Below are 26,304 nucleotides of genomic sequence, written 5' to 3' on the forward strand. Positions count from 1 at the left end.
ATGTTTACTTAGAATTTTCCCTCTCCTTCTTTTTATCTTTTAATGCTACAGAGTATAGTAAATTGTCAAAGTTATAGCACTGTTTGCTTGTTGAATCTCAATCCATAAAATCAAGTATTTCTATATTGTTTTAAACATTACAGTTTAAAAATTACTCTTTGTTGATTTATTTAAAATTTAAAGGATTTAATATGAAAATTCTCTCAGAGAGAGATGTTTTGTTGCTGCTGTTTTTTTTTTTTAATATTTCAAAGCTTATGTATACAAATGTACAGTGGGAGGTAACCCCAATAAATGTAATGGTGGAGAGAAAAGAGATTTTTCGCTTGATAAGAGAAAAATAATAATTGTTTTAGCTCACTTGATATGGTAATATGTAGATGAAGGATTAGGCTTATTCTTTTAGCTTCTAATGTCAGAATGAAAAGAAATGATCAAGTATCTTAGAGAGGCGAATTCAATAGAATGAGTTATGGTTTTAAGTAGAACCTGCATGATTATAAGTTGCAGATATTGCAGACTCTTATACTGAATGGGAGTTGAACAGTATGTAGGCTAAGGTATTCTCCAAATTAAAAACTAAGATTTCACAATTTTCAAAATTTGAGAAAGGTGTAAACTTAATTCAGAAAGGCTAACATTGCCCAGATCCTTTTTAAAACTACTTTTTTACTTAGAATAATCTTTTAAGAGCAATTTTTTTCTTCCATGAGAAAAACATTATTTATAGTAAAAAAAAAAAAAAATCTTCCTTGATTTTCAGTCTTTATTCCTGTATGTATACCTTCCAATCTTTTTTACACTTATGTCTTCTTCAACTTGTGATACATATTAATTTATAGTACTTAGCAGATCTCTGAGAAAACAATCTGGATTAACAGATCATTTTTGTGCTGGTGCCAGCTGTAGTAAGAATCTTTGGAAGAAAAAGACTGTGATGTAGGTAAAGATTCAAATAGAAGCTCATAAGAAGTATGTTAGAATAAATATGGCTCATATTATATAAGAACAGACTGAACATTAAAAAAGCTAATTAGGAAAGATTTATACGCTTTAAGTCTTAGGATTACTATGACCTATTTTCATGGCTAAAAAAATGGAAAAAAAAAAAAACCCTGCAGAATTCCTAATAATTTGAAAGTGCAGCTACAAGTAGAAGGCAATATTATAACGAAAAAGTTTACCATAATTTAAAAAGTCTCTAACATTAAGTTACTTCAAGACTTTTATTTCACAGAAAATGCTTTAAACACTGATGTGAACTCTAGAATGGATAATAAGGCCACATCCCCTTAAAACACATGAATATTTTCTTATATTGATGTTCTTTTATGTAGTAGAGAGCAGTGACCTTACGTGTTGGAACACAAGACAACCATACTATATGCAGAAAGAGTAGAGGAGAGAGAGTCCAGAAGGCAGAACCCCATGGGTTGCAAACATATGGGCCAAAGAGAAGCTTGGTAGCTGGGGCAGAGCATAAAGACATTGAATTGCTAGTAGAAAGAGAGGAATCCAATGGAAATAGGTGTGAGGAAGTACTCTGACAGAAGACATCCTAAATTGGTAGAGAGCGCTTAAAGTTTATGCTAGAAAACTTTGGAAATTTTAGATCTGGTGTTATCTATGGCAAGTTTTTTAGGCTATATAAGCATCCTTATCTTTTCCCATATACCAGAAATAACTCTACTTCACAATGGTTGGTATTTATATAGAATGGTATACATGAAAGCATACTGTTTACTTCTAAGGATTATTGCATGTATTATTAAATTGAATATGATGATGATTGACTTAAGATTTTATCTGAGATCTGAATCATATACAAAACAATTAACTGAAAATTAAAGCTAATTACACAACTAAATATTTGAGGACAACATTAGTTTCTAAGAAAAACCTCCGTATTGGCCGGGCGCGGTGGCTTAGGCCTGTAATCCCAGCACTGTGGGAGGCCGAGGCGGGCAGATCACGAGGTCAAGAGATCGAGACCATCCTGGTCAACATGGTGAAACCTCGTCTCTACTAAAAATACAAAAAATTAGCTGGGCATGGTGGCGCGTGCCTGTAGTCCCAGCTACTCAGGAGGCTGAGGCAGGAGAATTGCCTGAACCCAGGAGGCGGAGGTTGCGGTGAACCGAGATCGCGCCATTGCGCTCCAGCCTGGATAACAAGAGCGAAACTCCGTCTCAAAAAAAAAAAAAAAAAAAATGCCTCAAAAAAAAAAAAACCTCCGTATTATTTTACCAACTAGTTCTGGCAATCTTAGTGCTACGTGAGCAATCTAATTCTATTGTCACCTGGAATTTGGGCAGAATTTCTGGTTAGAGTATTAAGATAGGGAAAGCAAAGAGTAAGCAATTTGTTAATGATAGCACAGCTGAATATCAGACAGTTTCAGCATCCTAATGTCTTCCTGATTCTCAGGCCCACCATCTCATTCCCTATTTTCTTTGTGTTTTTATAGCTGTTTGATCAGAGGTTAAACAGCTATTTTACATTTATTTTACATTTATTATGTTAAATAAATGTAAGCTCACACTGGGGATCTGATGACTTCAAGGATTGTGTGGTAGATAGCAATTACCACACTATCTGGGGCCTTGTGAATTGCTGTCAACATAATCATCATGGTTTTCCACCAACACTTTCTGTTCTTAATTTTACTTTCTAATCTTCCCACCCAGCCTTGAAAATTTTAGAAAACTTATCCTGATTTAAAGCGATGTGTTATTTCTATTTAACATTGATTACACTTCACTGCATATGCAATTAATGCCTGAATGTGTGCATGTACATTAGATATGATGTATTAAATGCCTTAATTTCTAAAAAAAAAATCCCTAACATATGCCCAAAACAACAAAAGTTTCATAGCTTCTAAATATGTTTGACCCTTTCATAACTTATAAATATGTTTTCTTCTGCTAGTGTCACAAAATTACAGGCATTTGCACAAAATGTGGCAGTGAAGCAAAGAAATGTCCTTTTAGTCATATCTGTAATCTGGGTATATTAACTTCTACTGACTATTTGAAGAGAGTATAAAAACAAAAAAATAGAAATTTTATGTTCCATAAAGCCATCTTCTAGTAAACATATGTTGTCTCATGTGTTGATATTAATAATATTAAATTACAAGATGCATGTTTCATTTTCAAATAGAGACTTTTCCTACTGAATTTTTAAAAAATTATTTAGAAAGCTCTTAAACCAGATTTATGTGTGGGTTGAAAAATGTACAGGTATTTAGAAGAGCTGCTGTTTTTGGTGATTGCATAGCAGTGTTTTATAAAAATGATTGAGAATGAATTTACTACCCTGTGTCCTCACAATGTGATGATTCAGAATATCTCCTCAATTAGAGAGATTTTTATCCCCATGGAACAAACTGACCTGTCCTGTTAGCTATGGGATGATATTCTATTATTGATCTTATTTCTGGTAGAATGATTAAGAGCAAGCGCTCTGGATCCAGAGTGCATGGGTTTGAATCCAACTCTGCCAATTTTTTTTTTCCACACTGGGCTGAGAGTTGGCTGATATACACCAGGTTGGTTCTCTCTACATTCTGTTTGTGCTTCTTCTGTTATTCTATATTTTGAATGTCATCTCTGTGCCACTATATGATACCATGGTATGACCTTGGTTAAGTAACTTGTTTCACCTGTGCCTTAATTTTCTTTCTTTCTTTTTTTTTTTTTTTTTGAGACGGAGTTCACTCTTGCTACCCAGGCTGGAGTGCAATGGCGCGATCTCGGCTCACCGCAACCTCCGCCTCCTGAGTTCAAGCAATTCTCCTGCCTCAGCCTCCCGAGTAGCTGGGACTACAGGTGCGTGCCACCATGCCAGCAATTTTTGTATTTTTAGTAGAGATGGGGTTTCACCATGTTGACCAGGATGGTCTCGATCTCTTGACCTCGTTATCCACCTGCCTTGGCTTCCCAGAGTCCTGGGACTAGAGGTGTGAGCCACCGCGCCGGGCCTGTGTGTTAATTTTCTTAACTGAAGGATAAAATTGGTATATATCTCATTGTGCTATTGTAAGGATAAAATCTATAAATGCCTATAGAGTGTTTTAAAGCTCTTGTCACGGAGTGAGTGCTTAAATAATGCTATCTATCATTATATTTTCTCTCCTGCTGGCTTCTTCTCTATCTCTGTTTCTGCTTCTCATTTTCTCTTTGTTCTTTCTGAAATTATGCTCTTATAGAATGTAATTGTAAGGAAAAAAGGTGATGCAGGAGAAAAAGAAAGTAGAGGTACTAGCTAGGAGGTTATTTCAACTGCCTGTTCATGAGGTAAAAATGAAGGGCTTTATCTAACAGCTGAGTGGAAAGCGAGGGCTAATTTTAACAGCTGACATTTATTGAGTATTTACGATGTGCTGGGCACTGTTTTAAGTGGTATCCCAAATTCATTCTGCCACAGATATTTTCTCTAGGTACATTTATCAACAAGTCAAGGATTCTAGAATTTCATGAAGTTATATAACTTGACATCTAATCAGGGTCAGACTTGGAATTTTAATCTGGGTCTTTGAAAGTACAAAACTTATGCCCTTAACTACTATTTATTGCTTCTCTGCAAGGAATATATGTATCCAGGCATTGCATCCGAATGAATCACGAGAGCACAGTCATTATGGCTTGAGTTACTCAAAAAAGCTGTTAGAAGATTGTATTTTAATTTTTTGGTTCATTGTTTTGATAGCCAGGAAAAAGGCTTTCACCAGAAGTTGCTTTCTTTTTTATCTTTAAACACAAGAGGTGTCTTATGGACAGAAGAACCTCCCCACCACCCACCACAGTTTAAGGAGGATTCATTAGTCTTATCTCTGTAAATGGATTCAACCACTAGCTATCTGGAGCTGCCCCATACTATTTTATCTGGTCACAAGATGGTAAATAGCAAAACTGCCCTTTAAAAATAAGTCTTTTTCCCCATAACTCTTTTCATCCTTGCTGTGTCCTGGTCACCAGTATCTGAGGAAATTAAATAAAGCTTGCTTATTTTGCTCTGAAGGAGAAGCAATGACAGATCCTTTTTATAAATGATCCCCTTCTTTGCACAAATGAAATGTCACTCCTTAACATAATTTGCAGCAACTCTTACTATTTATTCCCCTGAATTCACACATTAGCTAAATCAATCATAGGATACACACATGAGAAGCTGATGATAAACTAGAATTTTGGTTGATCCAATTTTTCTCGCTTAAAAATATTAGAATGAGAATGAGTTTGGGAGACAAATGTCTCTAAATAGGATTTCTATTTATATGTACCGTATACCATACTATACTCAGGATTTAAGAGGAAAACTGAAAATATAGCTACACCATCAAGCAAAGATGTTACATATGTATAAAAATACATATATTTACATATACAGTTCTGTTAATTAGAATTGCAAGTTTTGGATAACTTCAACAATTTATAACATTTTGTTAAACATCAAGGTGTTATATGGGAAGTTTTTTTAAAAATTATCAGTGCCTTTTAATACAATGCATCTTTCTTTTTTCTCTGTGGATTTGGTAACCCTCCCCACGCACTGCTAAATGTAAAAGATTCACTCTTAAGAGTATCCACAGTTCAGTCTAGTTTGATAAGTTTTATTTCATAAATATATACCAAGAGCCAATGGTGTGAAGTCTCCTTGTCACTGCAGAGAAAGCAGTGAACAAAATAAAGGCCCTGTGTCTGTGGAAGTTATAGTCTGGTGGGTAAGGCAGGTATTAAACAAGCAAACAAGGAATGCGTTATGTAGATAACTGCTATGACAAACAAGAAAGCAGGGCAAGAGTGATGGTTATAAGGGTGCTATTATATAAATCAGGGGATCTGTGACTAAGCAGGTCTTGTCTGAGGGCAATACACCTACTCATAAAGAATGAGGCTTACTGTTCAAGACATTCTCTTTTCCAAAGAAGATATTTCAAAAAGGAGGCCTCACAGAGCAAACCCACACTGTTGGATTAGTTTATTGTATTTGTGTTGATAACATTATTACTGTGCAATTTTGGTTTAACTTTAATGCATGTACTTTTCACTCGCATTTATATTACTTTGATCATTTGTTTCTGCTTGCTGATATGAGATCTATGTAAATTAAGAATACTTATTCCAGTTCACTGCCCACTTGTCAAAATTGCCTATGGTAGTCATCTGAGATCCTCTTGTCTCTTTAAACTACAGTGTATTGGCAGGAAGAATTATGTAGCTAGTCCAGTGTTTTAATCAAATAACAACTTGCATTTAAATGCTTCCTAAGAAAGTTTTGTGGTGATAGGAGTTTATCTTATTTTGCTGCAGTATTTTACATACCACATTTCTAACTCATATTTCCGTATTTTTCTCTTAAACTGTAGTAGGTCAATTTATGGGTGATTGTCACACAAAATGGACAAAACACATTGTATCCCCAGTGTGGAACTGAAATAGATAATATTACTCTTGGGAGTACCCTGGAACCATATTCTATATATAAGTGGTTAAACAGAAAACTATCTGTATATTCTGTATTTTATATCTCATAGTGTGGTATTAGGTTATTATTAGGTTTATTTAACCTTCTTTGTGTTTCTGTTCAACTGTTAGGCATGGGCCAAGTCTACATATGACACATGGTTTTGAATCAAATAAACTTACAGATGTAGGGTTGGTAATACATGTGACTCTTGAGTGATATGGTTTTGCTCTAGAAGAAAGACCTGGTTTCCCTGCAGCTTTTCATATTGAAGGAGACTTGTAGTAATGAAATCTTCTATTGGAACACTCTGAGCTTAAGAATATGGATTTCATTCTTGCTGAGCATTCCCTGATGTCTCTTTCCATGTCAACTTTGGTTTTAACTGGAGGGCTTATCACTCACAACCTCCCCGCTGAGAGAGCTGACTTTAAAGCTGCTTGAGGAGGAGCTGCTGGGGCCTTCCAGGGAACCAACTGTTTTATTTGCTTCGTTATCTCCTATAAAATGTTGAAAGTTAAAAAAAAAAAAAAACTCCTCCCAATATTTGGCAGAATTTTATATAAACTTAGTCTCTAAATTAACTGTCTAAAAGCTTTATACCAAAGTGAAGTTACTAATGAGTCGAGTATTGGGAAACAAGAGCTATAATTCAACTTGAGTCAAACAGTCACTGTCGGATTCATTTCCTCTCTAGTGAGAGGAGGAAGTAAGACAAGATGATCTTTCATCGCTAATAAATTTTTGATTCTATAACAACTTGGAGGGTTAGATAAATTTACTAAAGAAACTGACTCAGTTTCTATGCATCTGCAAACATGTCTTTACAACTTTTTTACTAAAAAATCTCTCCATATTCCATATTTTCATTTACTTTATTGTCCCAGTCTCTTATAAACTGTAAGGTAACAAAACAAGAGACTGCTATATCTTGCTACAGAAGATAGTGGCTTAAATTTACCTTGTTATATTTTAAATTCACTTAATTCAAATGCCTTCATCATAATGGTGTCTCAATAGCTTACGACACTTGCATCTTTTCTCTCCTAATGTATGTCGAAGTGGATGCCAGAAAGAACTTCATAATATTTTATATAAGCAAAGGCCAAATCAAAGGTCATTTGTGTAGCTATCACTAATAAAATGACCATGTTGTATAATTAGCAATATTTCATACTAACTCTACCTCCTCTTAGGAAACATAAACTTTTTAATGTCTCTAAAAATAATTAAAAATAAGCTAATTTTAGATGACAACAGTAAAGTGATCATGTTTACTTTTCTCTCTTTAGCATCTGTTTATTGAGTGAATCATTGAGTAGTAAAATAATATATTATTCATCAATAAACACATAAGATGAACTGGACAATTTGAGTGTCTTTTAAAGTGAAAATTAGTTTATACCATAGAATCTTTTTTTCAGAATGAATATGAAGCACTGTATTTCAGTTAAAATTTTCAAGATTTTTTTCAATCATAATGTGTGCCCAAAATGAATCAAAGGCTTTTATTATTTCAAAGGCTTTGCCATTATTTTAGCTTAGGGAAAATGCAAATCAATGTAAAATAGAGTTTTAAATCTTAGATGAGTGTGTATGTAAAATTTATTTAAAACCTAGTAGTGCTTGGAAGTCTCTTTGAAAGCTTCAGAGTGGAAATTTTAGAACTGCAGTTGTTCTTCTTCTGGGCAAATGAGAGTAAAAATATCCCTATTGGGTCCTTGCTAGAAAATATCTATAATATGTTTCAAAAGTACTACATAAAAAAAAAAAAAAAAAACTAATGAGTAAACTACAATTCCAAATAAATAAATGTATTTTTTTAGGCCAATGTTTCTCAACCTTGGGGCACTGTTGACATTTTAGGTCAGATAGTTCCTTGTTGTGGGGTGCTGTTTTCCACATTGTAAAATGTTTGGCGGTATCTCTGCCTTCTACTCACTAAATGCCAGTGACTTCCAGTTGTGAAAACCAGAAATGTGTCCAGGCATGGCAAACATCTACTAAAGGGCAAAACACCCTCTGCTACATTGAAAACAGGTGTTTTAGAGAAAACAATGTTTTCTCAGATTGGATGCTGCTGCCAGGTTCTGACAGGGAATCCATCGTGGTGTGTAATTCCTGGGATGATCAACAGTCTTATGTGCTTAGAAGAGTAATGTTCATTGCTTTTTCTGCTCCGATGCAGAGGCGCTGGGGCTGATCCTTGATGGTGGATAGCATTTTTCAGGCTCTTCATCCAGGTTTTCCTAAGTGCAGAGCATTGTTTACAGAAAGTGGGACTGTAGTCTCTCTGTCAGTAGCCTCTGCAAAGGCCATTACGTTTTACTGTATATCTCATTGTAGCTTCACAGGCCCTCACTAACACTGTCTTCAAAGTCCTTCCAGCTTCTGCCCATGTCTTGGGTACTCTCCCATTTGCAAAGTCACTCTCCTATTTTTTGGTTTTGTCATGGCAACACTCCCTTTCAAGGTATCAATATCTATGTTAGTTATTTATTATTACATAATTAGTCCCAAGCTTCATGGTTTAAAATAATAATAATATTTCACACAGTAGTGGTGGTCAGAAATTCAGGAGTTGCTTCACTGAGTGGTTGTAGCTTGGCGTATTGTATGAGGTTACAGTCAAGATGTCAACCAAAGCTTTGATTAGACTGCAGGATCCATTTACAAGATGAGTAGCTGTTAGTAGGAACCTTTAGTCCCTTGCTGGCTGTTGGCAGGAGGCCTGCCTGGGAATGCTTGGAAATTTTCATGACATGGCAGCTGGCTTCCCCCTGAGCTAACAGTCTGAAATGATGTATGGCAGAAATGCAAAGTATTTCATGACTTAACCTTGAAAGTCACATGCTGTCATTCCGATTGTATTCTACTGGTTACAAAGTCAGGCATAGTCAGTGTGGGAAGGGATTACATGAGAGTAAATTACCGCCAGGCGTGGTGGCTCACACCAGTAATCCCAGCACTTTGGGAGGCTGAGGTGGGCAGATCACCTGATGTCAGGAGTTCGAGATCAGCCTGACCAACATGGTGAAACCTCGTCTATACTAAAAAATAAAAAAAATTAGCTGGGCACGGTGGCAGGCACCTGTAATCCCAGCTACTTGGGAGGCTGAGGCAGGGAGAATTGCTTAAACCTGGGAGGTGGAGGTTGCAGTGAGCTGAGATTGCACCACTGCACTGCAGGCTGGGCAACACAGTGAGACTCTGTCTCAAGAAAAAAAAGAAAAGGAGGAAACTACCAGGAGGCATGCACCATTGTGGACCATCTCGGTAGCTGGCTACCCCAATCTCTTGAGTTTTTCCCCATTGTTTTCTTGGTTACCAGTCACAATTTCTGCCATTATGTGGGTCTGGTAATATGATTGTACAATGGGTTTTCTGGATCTTTTTCAACCTTTATTTTAGCTTCAGGGAGTACATACATGGGTTTGTTACAAACATGTATTGTGTGATGCTAAGATTTGGAGTATAACTGAACCTGTTGCCCAGATAGTGAGTATAGTACTCAACAGGTAGTTTTTCAGCCCTTGTCCCCTTCCCTCTCTCTTCTCTCTGGTAGCACCATTGTCCATTTTGTCCATCTCTATATCCATGTGTACCCAATATTTCGCTGTCATTTATAAGTGAGATCATGTGGTATATGTTCTGTCTGTATGAGTTCACTTAGGATAATGGCCTTCAGCTACATCCATGTTGCTACAAAGAACTTGATTTTATTTTTTTTAATGGTTGCATAGTACGTCACGGTGTATCTATACCACATTTGCTTTATCCAGTCCACTCTTGATGGGTACTGTAAGATTTATTGCCGAGGTAAAATGAGGAAACTGAGGCAAGTATAAGAAAATGAGAAGCTAATTTATTCAGCTCCCGGAGGAGGCTCTGTGGTCCAGGAAGGGGCCAAAGAAGTTGTGCCCGGCTGTTCAGGGTGTGGGGTTTTATGGGGAGGGAAGGAAATTGATTGGCTGTTGGGGAAACAAAGTGAAGGCAATCTTACTGGCTGTTAAGAAGCAGGAAATGCCTGGAACTAGTTGACATTGGTAGGCGGGCAGGACCTTGGGTAAGTGGGCCTTGATTGGCTATTGGGGAAACAAAGTGAAGGCAATCTTACTGGCTGTTAAGAAGCAGGGAATACCTGGAGCTAGTTGCCATGAGTAGGTGGGCAGGACCTTGGGTAAGTGGGCCTGCCAGGGACATACAGGGCAGACTGCTACCAGGCAGGGTCTGATAGGGCTTCTTTAAAAAATTTTTCTGCAGCGTTTTTCAACAGCGGGCTGGGGGTTGGATGCATAATTTAGTGCTGACTATGGGCTTGGGTCTGGTATGCGGAGGTGGGTGCGGGGAAGCCATGCCGGGAGGCCAGATAACCAGCTTGGGTGATGACGTAGTTATCAGGTGTGGATGTGTCCATTTTAACCCTCTGCGAGGCAGCTGGCCTTACAGGTATCAGGGTTAATTCCATGTTCTTGTTATTGTAAATAGTGCTACAATAAATGTACAGGTCTTTTGCATAGAATTCTTCACAGAATTATTTTCCTTTGAGCAGATACTCAGTAATGGGATTAATTGATTGAATGGTAGTTCTATTTTAAGTTCTCTGAGAAATCTCCAAACTGCTTTCTACGGGGACTGAACTCATGTATATTCTCACCAACAGTGTTTAAGCATTTCATTTTCTCTCTAGCCCCACCAACAACTGTTATTTTTCAACTTTTTAATAATAGTTATTCTGATTAGTGTGAGATGATATCTTCTTGTGGCTTTGATTTGCATTTCTCTAATGATTAGTGGTGATGAACATTTTTAAATATATGTGTTGGATAGTTGTCTCATTTTAAGAAGTGTCTATTCATGTATTCTGCTCACCTTTTAAAAGAGTAATTTGTTTTTTGCTTATCAATTTGTTTCAGTTCTTATTAAGTGTGAATATTAGACCTTCGACAAATGCATAGTTTGTGAACATTTTCTCCCAGTCTGTAGGCTGTTTATTCTGTTGATAGTTTCTTTTGCTGTGCAGAAGCTTTGTAGAGGGTCCACAAGTCAATTTTAGTTTTTGTTGTAATCAGTTTTGAGGACTTAGGACTATGTCCTCCAAAGCAATTAGCCATAAGTCCTCAAAAACCAATGTTGATACTGATGTTGAGAAGGGGATTTTCTTCTACGGTTTTCATAGTTTGAGATCTTATTTTGTTAAATAAGTTAACAAAATAGAGTTAATTTTTGAGTTAATTTTTTATATATGAAAGGTAGGGGCCCAGTTTCTTTCTTCTGTATATGGGTAGCCAGTTATCCCAGCATGGTATATTGCATAGGGTGTCTTTTCTCTATTGCTTATTTTTGTCAACATTTTTGAAGATCAGGTAGTTATAGGTGTGTGGCTTAATTTCTGGGTTCTTTCTTCTTCTCCATTGGTCTCTGTGTCTATTTCCATATGGTGCCATGGCATTTTGGTTACTGTAGCCATATACTATAGTCTGAAGTCAGGTACTGTGATGTCAGCTTTGTTTGTTTTATATAGGATTGTTATGACTATTTGGGCTTGTTTTGGGTTCATTTGAATCTTAGAATATGTTTTTCTACTTCTGTGAAAAATGGCATTGTTATGTTGATAGGAATAGTATAACATCTGTAGATTGCTTTTGGCAGTATAGCCATTTTAACAATATTAATGTTTCCAGTCCATGAGCATAGATTTTTTTTTTTAACTTTTTTGTGTCATCTATATATTTTTTTCCCAGCAGTTTTATATTCCCCTTGTAAGGGTCTTTCACCCCCTTGGTTAGATGTATTCCTAGGTATTATCTTGCTTTTTTTTTTTTTTGGTGGCTATTGTAAATGTGATTAGGCTCTTGATTTGGCTCTCGGCTAGAATGTTATTGGCATATAAAAATGCTTCTGATTTTTGGATAATAATTTTTTATCTTGAAACATGACTGAATTTGTTTATCATACTAAGAGGCTTTTGGCAGAGTCTTCAGGTTTTTCTAGGTGTAGAATCATCTCATCAGTGAAGAGAGGGTTTGATTTCCTTTTTTTTTTTTTTTTTTATTTGGATGCCTTTTATTTCAGGTTTTTCTAGGCATAGAATAATTTCATCAGTAAAGAGATATTTTGACTTCTTATTTTCCTCTTTGGAAGCCTTTTATTTCTTTCTCTTGCCTGCTCGTTCTGGATAAGACACCCAGTACTATGTTAAATAGGAGTGGAGAGAGTGGTCCTTGCCTTGTTCCAGTTTTCAAAGAGAATGTTTCCAGGTTTTGCCCTTTCAGTATGAAGTTGGATGAGAGTTTGTCATAGATAGCTCTTATGATTTTGAGGTATGTTTCTTTGATGCCTACTTATTTAAATTTTTATCATAAAAGGTCATTGGATTGTCTCAAAAGCTTTTTCTGTATCTACGGAGATGATCATATGGTTTTTGTTTTTAATTCTGTTTATATAGTAAGTCACATTTATTGAGTTGTGTAAATTGAACCGACTTTGTATCTCAGCCTAAATGATCACAGTGAATTAACTTTGTGATGTGCTGCTGGATTTAGTTTGCTAGTATTTTGTTGGGGATTTTTGTATCTATGTTCATGAGGGACATTGGCCTCTAGTTGTTGTTGTTGTTGCTTTTTTCATTGTGTCTTTGACAGATTTTGGTACCAGGATAATGCTGGTTTCATAGAAAGAGTTAGGGAGGAGTCCCTCCTCCTTGAGTTTTTGGAATACTTTTGGTAGGATTGGTATCGGCTCTTCTATGTATGTCTGGTAGAATTTGGCTGTGCCTCTACCTGCTCCAGGGCTTTTTCTTGGTTGGTAGGTTTTTAATTACTGATTCAATTTTGGAATTTTTTATTGATCCATGCAGTGTTTTAATTTCTTCGTGGTTTAATCTCTCATTGTATGTGTTCAGAAATTTACCCATTTTATCTAGATTTTCTAGATTGTGTGCATAGAGGCACTCATCACAGTCTCTGAGAATCTTTTTTATTTATTTGGGACTGGTTATAATGTAACCTTTGTCATTTCTGATTTCATTTATTTGAGTCATTTATTTGCTAATGTAGTTAGGGGTCTATAAGTCTCTTCATCTTTTCAAAAAACCAACTTTTGGTTTTATCATCCTTTATATAAGTTTTTGGGTCTTAATTTCATTTAGTTCTGCTCAATTTTTGTTATTTATTTTCTTCTGCTGGCTTTAGGTTTAGTTTGTTCTTGTTTTTCTAGTTCCTTCAGGTGAAATGTTACATTGTTAATTTGAGATCTTTCTAACTTCTTGATATAGGTGTTTAGTGCTATAAACTTTCTTCTTAGCACTACTTTTGTTGTATCCCACATATTCTGGTATATTGTGTCTCATTAATTTTAAATGTTTTTTTATATCTGCCTTAATTTCATTGTTTACCTCAAAATCATTTAGAAACACATTGTTTAATTTCCATGTTATTTTGTGCTTTTGAGAGACCTTCTTGTTATTGATTTCTATTTTTAGTCCACTGTGGTATGGGAGTATGCTTGGGATGATTTAGATTTTTTGAAGGTATTCAGACTTGCTTTATGACTGAGTGTATGATCAATCTTATAGTATGTTCTGCATGCAAATGAGAAGATGTATATTCTGTGGTTGTTCAGTGAAGGATTCTATAGATATCTATTAGGTCCAGTTGCTCAATTGTTGAATTTAAGTCCATAATTTCTTTGTTATTTTTCTGCCTTAATGATTCGTCTAACATTGTAAGTGGAGTGTTGATATCCCCCACTATTATTCTGTGGCCAACCCTTTTTGTAGGTCTAGAAGTAGTTGTTTTATGATTCTGGGTTCTTCAGTGCTGGATGTGCATATATTTAAGATAGTTAACACCTACTATTCAATTGATCTCTTTATCATTATGCAGCGTCCTTCTTTGTATTTTTTTTAACTATTGATCGTTTAAAGTATGTTTTACCTGATATAAGAATAATGACACCTGCTGCTTCTTGGTTTTTGTTTGCATGGTAGAGCTTTCGTCATTTGTTTACCTTTGGTTAAGTTTGGTTCTTTCAAATCTTGGATCATTGTACTGGATTTCTTGGATTGGTTTTCAACTTTCTTGAATCTTGTTGAGCTTATCCAGATTCTGAATTTCATGTCTGTTATTTCAGACATTTTAATTGGGTTAGAATTCATTGCTGGGGAGCTAGTGCAATCCTTTGGAGGTTAAAAAAAACTCTGATTTTCTGAATTGCTGGAGTTCTCATCCTGATTTATTCTAATCTGAGAGGGCTAGGTTTCTTCATGTTTTTGAAGTTTTCATTTGAATGGGGCTTTTTGTTTTTATATTCTTTTTTCCTGAGGATTTGCCTATGATGTATGTTGTGCTTAGTTGATTGGCTTCATTTCTGGGTGCTTTCAAAGGGCTAAGGCTCTGTATGGGTTCCTTAGTTGTAGCCAGATTCACGCATTGAATTTTCTAGGCAATGTGTGCTGAAGCAATTTATTTTTGTTTGGTTGTATCATTCGGGCCGTGATCCAGTAGATGGTTCTTAAGAGTGAAGGCAGGCCAATAGGCTCTTATTCACCCATGCACCTCTTTTGTGTTTGGTGCATTTATAGCAGTGCTCTGGAGAGGGGACAGGCAAGCGGAATGAGAGATGACCCCTTCACCAAATCCATTCATGGACCTTGGCAAAGCCCCCTCTAATCACTGGCACCGTACCCACATTTCCTTAGCCTCAAGGTGGGCTCTGGAGGACTACACTCCCCCTTCCGAAAGGGTGGCTCAGGTTGAAGCTTAGGTCACCAAGAGACCCACAGCTTCCTGGGGACCCACTGGTCCTCTGAGCTTAACAGAGTCAGACTAGGTTGTGGGGTATGTCTGTTGATGCAGTAATTCAAAGATACAAGATCCAAAGGCAAAGCGGTGTTGCTGTAGATTTGTAGATGTGGCCCAGAGTTTTTTGCCCAGTACCACAGCTCCATGGGGACTGCCCAGCTCATGCTTTCCCAACCAGGTCTCCCTCTGGTGTCTGCCCCAGGAGCAGGTCCAACTTGCTAGTTTTGTACCAAGCTAGTTTTGTCCAGATCGCTGGGCTGTTAAGTGCTCAGGGCTATGGGACTCCCTTGGGCAGAGGCTGCAGCTGGCCAGTAGGCTACACCCTTCCTGGATCATTCTTGTGGAGGGAGAAACACCCAGCTTCCATGCCAGCACTTGAACTTACACCACATTCTTCTCACTGTGCTGAGATTGGAGGCTCCTCCCACACCCAAGCTGAATACCCCTGAGTGCAGTGTGCCGGAACCCTAGAAGGTTGGGACCAGGCTTGTGGAAACTTTGTCCTCTGGTCCCTTGAGGTTGAGCAACAACTATACTGCAGGTGGGATGGGGGCTGTTAACTACTCCCAGGCTACTGGCAAAACACTTAGGCAGGCAAGTGGAGGCTGTGCTTTGTACATACTCTTGCAGGAGCAGTCAGGCAGGAGCCTTGGAAGGGACCAGAAAACAAGGGGCCACACCAGATCAGATGCTCCCCTCTCCCAGGGGAAAGGAAGCCCTACTCTCTCCAAGCCTAGCATTCAACAAAGGCTAGAGTCACTCAGAGCCAGACAGAGAGCCTTGGGGGATGGGTACTATGGTTGCATTTTACCATGCCTGACACACAGAAAACCTCCCGGGCTCTGCACAGGCTTGAGCCTCTGCTTTTGCCTACTCTCCAGACAGCTCCCCCTCCCAATTCAAATGTCTCTCGGGGCTGTGGGTCTCTTGTAGCTAGGATCCAGAGTCTGTGGCAGGAGTGTGGTGCCCCACAGTTTTTTCACTCACCCCCTTACTTAGGTCCTGTTCAGGCCTGTAGCTGGTCCTGGTTCTTGGCAATTCTATGCATGCTTCCCAGCTTCCTGCCTCTTCAACCTTTGTGTCTGAGTCATCTTTCTATTGACTTTCAGTGTTTGTTCTCAAGAGGTCTGTTCCAAGTGTAATGGGCTACTCGGTATTTTGTTTTCTCTCAGGAGGAAGTCTGCTCAGTATTTTGTTTTCTACTCAGTATTTTGTTTCCTGGCTATGTCTAGATAGCCATCTTATCCCCACCTCTGGGCTTTTTGTTTAAGGAGACTTTGTGTTGAAGCTCCAGTTGATATTATTGTTTTCCTGAAAGGATTGGCCTTCTTCCATTAGACAGATAGGGCTAGGGCTGATTATCTCAATCTAGATAGGGACTGGGATGAGTCAGGGTTGAATTGCAGGTTTGTTGAGACTCTATATAATCTTTGACTTTTCTTTCTTCTGAGATGTCCTATCTAGGCTTTTTACTGAGAGCCTACTGAGGCACTATCTCTGCAGCACTGAAAAGTAGTAAGTGCACTATCAGGAAATCCTAATTGCATGTTTAGAACTCATGACATTTCCATATTATTACAATAGCCCTGCATGACTCTCAAAATTTTTTTCAGATTTCTCTCTCTTTTAGCAGAGTACCTCTGTGTGAGCCAAGCCATTCTCAGCTTTCAGGTAAAATTGATAAATGTCCCCACAGAATAGGGTTGCCTGTAATGTATCTAGCAACCTTATCACAGAAGAAAATGTCCAGTAACAGATTGTTCCCTAAGAGAGGCTCTTCCCTTTATCACCTGACATTTTAATTGTACATTTAAATTGTACATCTTTTCCTTCATAGCTCTCTAATGATTTAGCATGTATGTATATATGTGTGTGCATATATATATATGTGTGTGTGTGTGTGTGTGTGTGTGTATATATAATATACTTATGATTTGGCTGTGTGTGCCCCCATGCAAGTCTCAAGTTGAATTGTAATCCCCAATGTTGGGTAACGTCTTGGTGGGAGGTGATTGAATCACGAGGTTGGTTTCAAATGGTTTAGCACCATCCCCCTAGTCCTGTCTCATGATAGGGTTCTTATGAGAGCTGGTTGTTTGAAAGTGTATAGCACTTCCTCCTTCATTGTCTCTCTCCTGCCAGCCATGTGAATATGTTCCTGTTTCCCTGTTGCCTTCTGCCATGATTGTAAGTTCCCTGAGGCCTCCTCAGGCATGCTTCCTAAGCAGCCTGTGGAACGGTGAGTCAATTAAACCTTTTTTCTTCGTAAATTGCCCAGTCTCAGGTAGTTCCTTATAGAAATGTGAAAACAGACTAATACTATGTACATATATTTAGTAGTTGCAGTGGAAGCATTGTCTAGCATGAAACCTACTATTAATATTCTGTTACTACTATATTATGTCATAGTTGAAACCAGAAGTTTCTACAGTTCATCATTTGAGAAAAGATAGCGGGTATGGTTCTTATAGTTCTACAAAAGGTTTTCCCATATATATAGTCTAATGGATAGGGTTACTGTGCATGTGGGTGCTTGTGCTAGTATTGTACATGTATGTGCAGTTTTTTCACCACTCTTTCTTACTTTGGAGAAAAATAGATTTCTTTGCTGATTTTTTTTTTTTTTAGTTCTTATCAATAATTCTAACGCCTGGCACTCTGTAAAGCTCTTCTTTACCTCTGTAGAAGTTCCATTTGTAAGTCTTGTACATCATAAGGAGCATATGGCTGTGTCACATGAGATTGATGTGCTGTGCTCTTTATTACAGTACGAATGACAGCAAGTGTAAAATTATGGTGCTTGGTTTTAATGAGAGCAACCTGCCTGGATATGTGGCAAATATTGAACAGCTTTTCCAGGGTGAGGATCCTGTAAGCTATGCAGCATTAAAATCACAAAACACAAACTTTATTACTATTATCTTTGCATGTGCTTTTAGGACAAACTTTAAAATATTTAGTGGTTTTCTTACTAGATATATTGTTGGAAACTAAATTTGCTTGCTCAAGTTCAAATAATGAACTAGGTCTTGGAAATCAGTAGCATAATTTTCAACAGTCTCCAGCAGTCATGCTAATTGAAGTCTCCTGAGGCTTTTGGTTTGACAATTGAGGTTAAGCAGATGTGTTTAATTACAGATGCCAGAAACACATAAATCCAAATGAACTACTAAGGCCACACCTTAAGAAAAAAGCATTGCTTATTAACTACACACATTGAAACATATGTTGTTTCAGTTTTTAAGATGTTCAATTGCATTTCTTTTTTTGAGATAATCACAGAATCAAAGAACAGGAACAAATATCATGGATTCCCTAAGCAGAATTCTGTTTACTACCAGCTACCTACGTGTTCTGCCACTGCAAACCCAGCAAGATCCTTACAGGTTGTGTCCCCTTTTTTCATTCCTTCCTTCACACCTTTCTCTACCAACATTTGTCACCTTCTACTGTACCCCATACCAATACATCCTGGCCTCTCCCCTTCCCTTCCTTTTTCTCCACCATGTTCTGTTGGAACTCACATTTAATGTTAGCACATTTCTTTTTCCTGGAATACTCCCTCCACCTGCTGATGTTCACTGAACCCCAGGACCCCATTTCTCTTGCTGTGCTTCACAGTTATAACATGCTTCAGAACTTGGTCTTTTTTTACTTACATTAATATTAGACTTCTCAAGGCCTAGACATTTGGTATTCCTTCTACTGAGGACTCTTTTCTATATGCTAAGATCCAGAAAGACAGGGATCATCCCCCTTTGAGGGGTGTACACCTCAGGTAGATATTTGCCAGAGTGCTGAAAATATTGTGCACAGTAGCCTCTCTTATTTGTTGAATTAACTAGTGAGTGAGTGAGTGGGTGAATGAGTAAATTAATTACAAGTGTGTTCTATATTTACTGTTATATTTTTTTCACCTTCTTTCATAGTTTCAATTACATAGTTTGACTGTATTTTCCATAGGAATGGATTTTTCAAAAGCTTGAAAATGACTTTGAGACCACCAAATTTCTAAATACAGGAGTCACTTTTCATGACTCATCCTGATAATTTTTCTGACCTTTTTCATCACCTTCTTCTTTTCTAATCATTCTGTTCTTCAAAGAAAAAACAAAGCTTCCATTAATTCCTGTCTTTTATCTTGTTGTTGGAATAAAGTGATTCCTAAAACTCTTATGACAGCATTTTATGACTTGCTTTGGTGATTTAGCATTATGTTAGTTTGTGTTGATTATAATTACATACATATATATATATATATATATATATTATTTCCCATGTTATATTATAGATTCCATGTGGTTAAAAACTTCTATTTATAGAACAGTAACAGGCATTTTTCTGAGTACCATATACATAGTAATGTAGTCCTTGTAACTCTATAAATTAGGTGTATTCTCATTGTTATTTCCACTTTACAGAGGAGGAAACTGAGGCCAAGAAAGATTAAAATAAATGCCTAAGGTCATTCAGTTGGTAAATGGCAGAGCCAGGAGTCCAGAACAAAGTTTGAATTAAATATGTGCTATTCTCTACCAGATGTTAGCCTTTCATGGCATGACCTGCATTTTATGTCTCTTTGTATCCTCAGTATCTAGCTTGAGGCAAGAAATAGTGTGGGTACTTAATAAAATTTTGGCAGGGAATTAGATTATATTATTTATATAGATCCCTTATTTTACCTCTTTAGAAACTGAGGATCATTTAGGCATACTCAGGCAGAATCAGGACTAAAACTAAACCTCTATACTTCTTCGAAGTTCTTTTCACTGCCTCCAGAGCATTGTAGAAATACAGGATATTAATTTTATTATCAATGATCTTTACTACTAACAAATCCTTAATATGTTATAATTCAACAAGCATTTTTTACCATTTTAATTCTGTTTATATGTGTCTCTGGTTAAATTGGGAGCTGAGATTTGATTTCTGGTAGCAGTGCCTGGTCACAAATTAACTGAATGACCTTGAACACATCTCCTTACCTTTCTGAGTCTAGTATGTCATGTATGTGAATTGGCTTAAAATGACCTTTAAATTTCTTCCAGCTAAAACCCTTGTGTTTATTTTTAATTCTGTATTCCTAGTAAGCTAATATGGATTTTTTAATTGAATAATTCATTTAACAAACATTTATTGAATGCCTACCATGTAGTAGATATTGTAGACCACTTCCAAAGTTAGGAAGACAGAAGGAGAAAATGAACATATCTATTTCCTTAGAAAGCTGCATGCATTTCTCAAAATATCTCCTGATATTAATTTGAAGAAAATAGAGCCCAATTTGTTGTCCCCCTCTGAGATATCTATGATTCCAGATTCTCTCTGGACTTTACATATTTATGACTTTAATTATTTTTCCAAATAGATTCATCCCTTTGTACAATGTGACTCATTTTCTATGATAAAAATTATTTTGTTAAATATTATACATACAATTGTTTTAATAGTTTATTTATGCCATGGTGTCATGCAGCTGTGTACTTAAAAGTAAGCTGTAGGTGCTGCAGGGAGAAGCCCAGTTCTAAGGCATGTGTCTGAGGTGTGTTTCTGCAGAGTTCTAGATTCCAGATTGCATATGGAATGCAAGGGCTCTTTAGTAATTGACACTAGAGAGATGGCTTTTTTATCTGCCCTGTTTTTGTAGATGTGGATAATACTAGTTGACTCCTGTCATGTTCCAGAGCAACAACTTTATGAATTGCCTGCTCTTGAAATTTTCTGACCTCAGTTACACATGTGCCATTTTTTAGGCATTAATATTTCTACTAAGTAGTATTAAGTAGTGATAATATTACTATTAGTTAGTAATATTAACTGAATTAACTGCTATTTATTGAATATATAACTATATGCCAGACAGTATTGTAAATACCTTATAAACATTACTACATTTAATTCTCAAAAATCTGTAAGGTAGTTTTATTCTCATTTTGGTTTTTCTTTTCAATAGTGTTAAGCACCTTTCCTAAGGTCATATAGCTAATAGTAAGACATAGAGCAGGAATTTATATCCCATCCTGACCAACTTCGATCTATTACCCTCTATTCTAAATGGCCATATTCCATTTTAACTCTTAATTGTATATGATCCCCTAATTATTTCAATATAAATCTTGTTTTCTATCATTAGCTAAAGTCTCTACTGAAGTCATCTTTATGAACCTACATTCCACTTATTGAGATATGAATTTATATATGAAATATAAAAGTTTTAAAAGAAAAATATTAAAATATGTATGATAAAATCAATGTTATTTTATTCCAAATTTTAGCTTGAATGTTTAAGTACTTGTATATGGAAAATGTTTCAATTTCTCAAAATGGTTTTGGAAGAATTTTTCCCATGGGGATACTTTTTTGGTATTCATTTTCTGTTTAGGCATAGAAAGAAAAAAATGTTCTCATTTATGCACAGATAATTACAATATTCATATAACCTTTCAGATGTCTTTACTATTATTTTCTTTTCCTTCAAAGTTTCTGTATTTACTGAATTTTATATCAGCCTAAGCACAGGGAATTCTTCCAGCTTGCACTTAAACTAATTTTTTAAAGAAAGCAGCATAATTTATACCTTATATTGCATAACATTTATAAGACTGCATTTATTACAGCTTTGCAGACAAATATGTTCAGTACTTGTTGGCATTTTTTCATGGTTTAGATTGATTATTCAGCTCTGATTTATGGTAGCTTTTCCTCTTCACATCTGTGGATGTTTCTCTACTAGTAATAGGGAAAATCGTGTAACTAGAGTATTTACTGTGGAAATAGGATTTCTCAGCCTTTCATATAACAAATTTAAGGATCTCTTATTTTCTTTTAAATATTATCTATTGTAGTAATTTGTATCTTGTTATGTATCTACTCTCTGTGTTCTGTCAATAAATATGTAAACAGACATTTTTTTCTCATTACTTAGTTCAGGACGTTCAAAGGAAAACAGTACAGGACAGTGCTTGGATTTGGACTGTGGAGACGAAATACCTGGTTTCAAATCCTGATTCTATCATTTCCAGACTCTGATCTTGGGACATGTGAGTAAACATCTCTAAGCCTCAATTTTCTCATTTGTAAAATGGTATTAATATGCATAAGAGTTAACTTCAATTGATCACTTAGCATATGTGCAGTATTTTTAAAAGCTTTATATTAATTAATACATTGAATCCTCACAACAACATTTTGAGGATGTTCAATTATTACATCAATTTTACAGAAGTAAATTAAAGCACAGAGAGTTTAAGTAGCTTGTTCAAGATCTCATGGGGTTGTTGAGAGTATTAAAACCTTGTAGAGAAACTAACAGTGATCAACAAACAGAAAACACAACACTGTGGAAAAGATCTCTTGGCCGCATTTTTGTGTATTTTCAATAATAGATGAAAGGGATTCAGGTTGTTTTCTGCTCTTGAGATAATTACTTCATTGTTTGGGTTAAAAGTTCTGGAAATTTGACAGGGACTAGTCGGGCTCATTTTACAGATGAATAAGAAATCTTGCCAGGTTAAATGACTTGGCAAAGGTTTCAGAGAAAAAGTGTCAGTTTGAAAACTTACATCCACATTTTCTATCTTAACTATGGGCTTATTTTCTGTATTGCTCCTCACATAGCCATCAGCTTGTTGTTGGCAATTTATTTCTTAGTTGGAAACTTCCAAGGTCAAGGAGGTGTGGCTTGTTCTGCCTACTTCCCACTAAATAGTGAAGACAAACTACTCTAATGCTAGAGTTACAACTTTTGGCAAGACAAAATAAGTAATTTATATATTTATATTTACATTTTTACCCATAACCACAATTTATATTTAGTTAAAATAATGCAAAACAGTCTTCAGTTGCCTTTCTCTGTTAGGAGGTATGAAAGATCTATTTTATTAATTTTTCTAATTGTTTACTCAAATTATACAAATTAAATTTTTTATTGGGTAACTGCTGTAGGAAATTTAAATACTAGATAATGAGTCTCAAACAAACTGTTAGACAAATTAGCTAACAATGACCACATCCAGAATAGGCAAATTTTTCCAAGGATAAGAAAACTTTTAGGGATACATTTTTTTATTTGTTATAATTTGCCTTATGGGTTGTAGTGAAGAAAACAGTTGTACTTCAAAACTCAAAACAAAACACAACCTGGAAATTTAGATGTCCTAGGAGCATTCCTATTTGCCTAAGTCCAAAGTTATTACTCAAACTTTAAATATTACAAAGTATCCCTGAAATGCTGAATGTCACGATTAACATGACAGCTGGTAATTTTGTGTGGCATGTATAACCAAGAATTACCTGAGCCCCCAAACAAGTCACACTTTCACCCATTGAGCTGGTGGATTTATTTTAACCTTTTACATATACCCACACTTCAATTAAAGTTGGAACTTTTTCTTTTGTGTTCATTTGTATTCTCTGCTTGAGAGTAATCTTCACCGTTAGTTACTTCCTCAGTATGCCAAGAGGTAGATACTTACAGTCTCAATGAGATTGTCATGGATACTATCAGGGATGAAGATACTAGGTGAGATTAAAGTAATCAACCAAAATGGATTCTTCCCTATTCTACTAAAAAATATCAAACTAAATTGCTTGGACTTTCAGGATTTTTATAGTGTTTTTTTTTAAACTATTTTGCTTGACATTTAACATTTTTATCTAATATGAAAATATTCATTTGTATTTTTCTGAATATTATGATTGAACATATATTTATCAAACATGTGGCAAAATGGCATAATCTTAGGTGAACTCTTTGGGCTCTGGAGCCAAGGTACTTACTGTTACCGGTGCAAGAGATCCAAGTTACTCTGAGTTACTGGCAGCATATCCATGCCAGTCTGCAGCAACTTCAGCCCTTGCCTTCTCAGAAGAAAGAATTCTACTGAGGGGCATAAAGCAGAAAAAAAGACCAAGCTAAGTTTCACAGTAGGAGTGGAAGTTTATTTAATAAAACTTTAGAACAGGAAAGCTTACTTGGAAGAGATCCAAGAGGGTGCCTGAAAGTCAAAGAGAGCATTTGACCTTGATCCTAGGGCTTTACAGGCTCACCTCTTTTCCATGGTTCCTCCTTAGAGTGGGCTTTCCACATGTACAGTGCTCTCCTTATCCTTGGAAAGTGAGCACATGCAGTGTGTTTGGGATGCTGTATGCAGGCCCATCTGAAGCTTTCTTTCTTCTTCTGGTGGAGTACCCTCAGAAGATCATACTTTGCCATTTCATCTCTTAGTGCACATGCTCAGGAAGTTTTCTTCTCCCTGGCATCTATATTCAATTAACATTTTAATGTTAATAGCCATAGATTATCAGGAAATGGCCTCTCCTGGTGCCCTGGGTGGGTTGCCAAGTATCATTTTAGAGAGGCAGTATGATAATTGTCAAACCATCACCTGATATTCCTAGTAGGTGGGGGGATAGCCCTCTCCTGTCCCACTCATGCTGGTCTAACTACCTGTAATGTTACCACATTGCGCCAGACAAATTACTTGCCTTTTCTATGCCACGGTTCCTTCCTTTGTAAAGGGCTTGAGAGGATGGATACTCCATTTTCCATGATGTGATTATTATGCATTGCATACCTATATCAAAACATCTCATGTATCCCATAAATATATACACCTAATATGTACTCACAAAAATTAAAAAATAAAAAATTATAAAAAAAAAAAACAAAAAAGGAGAGTGGATAATATCATATACTGCAAAAAGTCATGAAGATTAGATGAGTCAATATGTATAAATTTCTTAGTATAGTACCAGGCATAAAATAAGGAGAGATTTTTTTATTAGTATTGCTTTGTTGGCATAAATTACCACTGAGGTTGGAATTTTGTTTTCCTAACCATTTCTATTTTTTCTGTGAATTTTGTTCATATGCCATTTTTTATTGGCATGTTTATCTTTTTCTTATGGATTCTTCAAAGCTATTTATATATGTGTGTGATTTATTGAATGCCATAAATGTGACAAGTTTTCAAAAGAATTACAGTCAAGAAATATTGACCAAGCATATGCAATGTCTGAGACACTATGCTAGGTGCTGTGTAGAATAGAAAAATGAATGAATGAATGAATGGAATACTCCCTTTTCTTTGTGGTTTTTAACCACAAAGATGTAGAAGAAAAAGGAAATATCCAAAATAGTTACTCTGTGCAACATGCCATAATAGAGTTTTTTATATTTGTGCTTTTGGTACATTGATAAGGGAGAGTTTGATTCAAATTGGAATTATCCAAAAGGCTTTTTGGGAGAGTGTCACTTAAGATTGGATTGAATAATGGGCACACTTGTGAGAACAGAGATGGGCTAGACACAGGCGTTCTAGTGAGATAGAATGACAGGAGGAAAGACAGAGAGAAAATAGAATACTCATTTAAATATTTTATTTTTTAATCTTTTATATGTTTGTGAAACTGGTTTTCTACGAGGCAGAGTGAAACAACATCATAGCCACTGCCGTTTCAGAGCTTTGAATTATAAGGAAAAACATGAGTTGTATTTGACATAAGACTAATTCAGGAATTTAAACTACTGGTGTAAATGATCCATTGAATGCTGTAATTTACATATGAAGGCTAAATTAAATATATAGGATTGTGTAAAAAACACAATAATGACGATTTCTTTTTGTCAGTATTTAATGGAAAAGGTAGATTGTGACAATTCCAAGGTATTAAAATTTTGAGGGGTCACAAATGAGATTGTGCTACAAATTATCAAGGGCAGATTTGGAAGAAACCAGACTGTGATCCTTGATACATTTGAGTAAGTAGAGTTTTTTAACATGTGCACTACTGATATTTTGGATCAGATAAATCTTTGTGGTGAGGCCTGTACTGTGCATTCCAGGAAGTTTTGTAGCACCCCTGACCTCTATTCATTAGATGCTAGTAGCAGCCACATCACTAGGGATTAATACAAATATATCCTCTTTTTATCTTTATGAATTATTCTGTTACATGCTATATTTATGAGCAACATTTCTTTCTTCCCTTTGTACAACTTTCCTGAAGTATAATAGAAAGATAATGA

The sequence above is a fragment of the Sapajus apella genome, unplaced genomic scaffold (assembly GCF_009761245.1).
Source record: "Sapajus apella isolate SASKATOON/1434 unplaced genomic scaffold, GSC_monkey_1.0 scaffold5, whole genome shotgun sequence".
In the NCBI taxonomy this organism is placed as follows: Eukaryota; Metazoa; Chordata; class Mammalia; order Primates; family Cebidae; genus Sapajus; species Sapajus apella.